Genomic DNA, 4,570 nt, shown 5'->3' with positions numbered 1-4,570 from the left:
GGACTAAAAAAAAAAAAGTCTCAGACCCCCTTCCCACCCTCCATAGCAACAAACAAATGGATGATGTCATGCCGCCCCCATCCTCAGTGTGGGGGGCCCAGCGAGAGTGAAAACGTCCCTGCTTGAATGTTCAAATGAGCGTTGACATCACTCTCCACCTCTTTCTGTTCCCTCCGCCACGTGACCATTAAAAAAAAAAAAAAAAGTCTTGTGGACTCGCCCCCCAACCCACCCTTCATGATGTTATACCGCCCCTGGCCTCAGTGGGGCGCTCCACTCCCCGAGTGGTCTTGACTCTTGTCCATCGAGAGACGTTCTTGCTTGAATTTCCAAATGATTGTTTCGCTGGCCTTCTTGCGCCTACTCAAAGAGGCACCTGCCCCAAGTTGCGGACCCCCCCCTCCCCTCGCCCCCACCCTTCATACCGACAAAATGCTGATGGCATCCCTCTTACGTCCTCGGTGGGGCGTTTCTGTGTGAGCAAGTGGGGAAAAAAAACAGGACCAGTTTCCCACCTGCCCGATATTTGTCAGCCATTTACCATGACAAGGGATCGTGGTGAGAGGAGCACCGTCACACAAGGGGGGGTTGGCCGTCCACTTGGATAAGGCGTCCCAGCGCCCACCCCCACCTGTAACACCCTGTAATGCACACATACCGACACACGTACATGAGAAGACTCGTCACTGCGACAACTCCCCAAGGAGACACAACAATGGTGTCATTTGAGCGCCACAATCAATCCGCCCCTGTTGTTGTCAAGCCTCCACGCCCCCCCCCGCCCCTCCCAGCATGGCGGGACACACGGTGTAGTGTTACGCCATTCACAAGAGGCGCCACGTTCTCCGCTTGTACGCCAGAGCGAACGGCTTGTTTGGCCGTCAGTGTTTTTCATGTTCTCCCGGTGATGCAACAATGGCCGCCATTTTGACAGGAAGTATCGATCTGCCGGCATCCGGTATCATGCCGTTCTAGATCCATCAATATCGTAGGGTATCGGGGATGATTTTCCTCCTGGATATTGTTTTTCACACCCGGTATCGCTTCATGACTGACGTTATTTCTTTCGGTACGGTTTAGATACACCCAACATCTAATATCGTTCCGTCTTTAGTTACATCGATATCCTTTTGTATCATAGATGTGCTTTCGCCGCTGATAATCGCTACTTCGGGATACTGTTGTCATCGCTTTTGGTAGAATATCGATCCACCAGCATCCAATGTTTGTCATTTTCAGATCCGTTGAAATTGTCACGTCGCTGACGCTTGTCCGTCAGAGTTTTGGCTTAATGGAATCGTTATCACTGTATCGTGATATCGTCTTCTCTTCCGGTACAATATCAATACAACAGCATCCGATAGCCTTTCTTCTTTCGTGCGCTAGCTATTTTTTTTTTTCCTTTGAGACGACCGCGTGATGCGCAGCAGCTGTAAAATTGAATTGCCTGGGAAAATTCTTTGAAGTCAATCGAAGACTTGAAGACGGCGGGATCAGAAGTCTCGTTACGTCCCTGCCAGAATACGCGTATTTCGTGTCCCGTCGCAGCCCAAAGAGGCCGAGACACGTTCCTCCTGGAGGTGGCTTGGACGTTGATCGAGAGCGAGCACCTTTTACTCTGCCGGCCCTCCGCCCAGCCGCGCGCGCGGCAATTTACTTTGCGTGCGGCGTCTTAGCCGACACGATTCTAAATTTCCAACTGGGAGGAATCAGCTTGTTCAAAAGGCGGCCTGCCAGTCACGCTCCGCCCGTAGCCCGAGATCTGAGCGCCGCGTGATAACCCGCGACATCTCGCCGCGAAAAAACGGCGGGCCGATCAGCTTTGATGGAGCACATCCGCCGTGACAGGCTACTGAAGAGCTTGCTAATGAATGAGGGGGGTGGGGGTGCCGAGGCGGGGGTGGTGTTGGGGTGCGTTTAGCACTCGCGATGAACAGATGGACCGACGGCTTGAAGAATTCGTGCTTTGCCACCAAACTCCTTTCGAGCAGGCGTATGGGTACCGAGGCACGGTGGAGAACGTGACAATGTGATTGGTTCTCCGTTGGAACCGCAGATTTTGCAGGAAGGGGCGGACTGCCTTGTGCCCCCCTCCTCCCTCCCTCGTGACAATTACAAATAATGAGCCCAACTGTTTTTCTTGGGGTAAACAAAACTCGTCTTCTGAGGGCTAAGGCAACAACTTTTGCTCATGTCAAGGCCTGCTGAAGACCCCCGTGAGTTGAGAGGCCATATTGATCCCCTCCCCCCCCACAAGCCCCTCCTTTCATGACTCTGGGATTGCCCATTTCCTCATTTATTTTTAAAGACGACTCATGAGATTCTTCTGTCCCCTTTTCTCTCCTCAGATTTTTTTGAATCCCATCAATACCACAGCCCCCCGCCCCCCCCCCGCCCCCCCCCACACACACCACAACGCCACCTGTTGCAACCCCGTTTCCCCATTGCTCCCGCTCCCTCCTTGACCCTGAAAATTGTCATTCAACCACAGATCACAGCCGCAGAATATGACGCCTTGCAAAAGCCTTTAAATAAAATATGGTGAAATTTTTCAATCCCAAAACGCGTGGGAAGAAATTCTTGTCAGGTGAGAGAGGAATTAATGCATGTCTGCAAGAAATCATTTGGCTTTTGCACCCCCCTCCAAAAAAAAAGATGAATTTGAAAAGAAAAACATTCTGGAGGGATTTCAGCACCATGGACAGATTCTGCAGCTTCCTTCATCGTTGAGCTGACCGGAAGAATTTTCCAGATGCTGTCGGATCTTCTCAGTCAAAAAGGAAAGACGGATCTTCCTGATCAGGACGTTTATGCTCCGCGACAGCAAACAACAAAGTAAGAGATCTATTTGTTTCATCGATCATGCCGCTGACCAGTGGTTGGGTCATATTCATGGTCGAAATCATTTTATCTTGGTCTCAATTTTTTTCTTTTTTGTAATACCACAAAAAAATGGCATTTGAGCAAGGGTGTGTACACTTTTTATATCCATAACTCATTCTTTTGCTGTTTTCCTCTTTCACTGTTTCGAGATTCCTCCACGACCAACAGGTGCGCGTGTTTCTCTGAGGAACCCGCGCAAATGTGGCGAGACCGCGGATGGTTCTCTGGACTCTTTCAAGCTCCCTCACGAGCACCGTCGCCAACGTGTCATCATTTTATTCCACGCGGGGTATGTAACGGATTGAATCGCAAGTCACCAATAATGGCCTTCCGGTTTTCTTGCGCGCTTCCTCTTTCACAATTGCACCCCCACCACTCCACACCCCACACCCCCCTCGACGCTGACAGGGAGTGGAGGTCACCCAGAGAGGCGCCTCGCTGATGGATGCCACTCGGCGCGCCTCATCCGGCCGAGCCGGCAAGTGAGCGGGGGAAATAAATAAATAAGTAAGCAGCGGCATCAAAGGGATGTTCAAAAGGAAAACAAAGCCTGCGTGCGTGTTCGTTTGCGAAACACACACACACACACACACACACACACACACACACACACACACACACACGCACGCATGTAGAGTGGGGGGGTGGAGAGACACACTTTTAGTTTTTTATTTTTTTTATTTTTTTGCTCTCCAATGACATCCAGCTGCAGACAAAAGAAGGCAGAAAAACGGCAAATGTTTGATGTTTTTTCCACGCATGCATCCGGACGGCATTTTCCAAAAAGCAACAAAAGCGAGCCTGTCCATTTGCCACTGATAAACTCACCTAATTGCAGATTTTTGCGGGGGGGGGGGGCTACAAACGAACCAACAGAGATATGCAATGAACTAAAACCTAAATTAGTCGGGGCAGTCAACCTCCTTTACCACTTTGGAGGTTCGCATCAATGCTAACAGTTGCCAATCTAATCTATTTGAGTCGTCACTTGCCCGAGCAGTTGTACTCCGTTTACTCATCTCGTGGCGCCTGACTGAAGACTTTTTCCCATCGCTGAGCCTCTCGATCCAATAAGCTTGATGCTAATGCTAATTAGGTTGCAGTGTGTTAACCTTTCAAGCAAGTGACTGAAAACAAAACGGCGCAGCAACATGCGCAGGACTCACATTCAAATATCAAATATAGCGACTGATACTAGCGCCGCACTAATGAGCTGAGAGAGAAATTGAGGCCTTGTTATGAATTCCACTGGGGTTCGAGGCAGGACACGTAACCGCTGCAATATCGACTGCTCCATCCAGGCAGGTGTTCCTCTACTGTAATCGGAAGAATGGCCTTACGTTGTTTTCGATGACAAGCCAAAGTGAATGGCAAATATCTGCAACTCGGATCCAGGCAAGATTGTAGCCGTCCTTTCTGTTTGTGTTGTTGCTCTTTTTTTTTTTTTTCATTTTGTAGCCTGCTAGCGTGGCCTTCACATACTCAGCATGGGCTCAACACATGAAATATTGAGGAGGCGGGGGGAGGGGGGGGCTGATGGGTGGCAGGAGACGGGGGATCGTGTGGGGGCTGCTGTACCAGCTCCCCAAATCAAAACACACGTATGAAAGCCTTACCTTCGGAAATTAATGTTTTGTTTGTTTGTTTCGCTTTTGTAAAATGATTTTGTTTACATTCCTGTTTAGCG

The sequence above is a fragment of the Hippocampus comes genome, unplaced genomic scaffold (genome assembly GCF_001891065.2).
Source record: "Hippocampus comes isolate QL1 unplaced genomic scaffold, H_comes_QL1_v1.1 scaffold116, whole genome shotgun sequence".
NCBI classification, from domain to species: domain Eukaryota; kingdom Metazoa; phylum Chordata; class Actinopteri; order Syngnathiformes; family Syngnathidae; genus Hippocampus; species Hippocampus comes.
Note: the sequence above shows the minus strand (reverse complement) of the source record.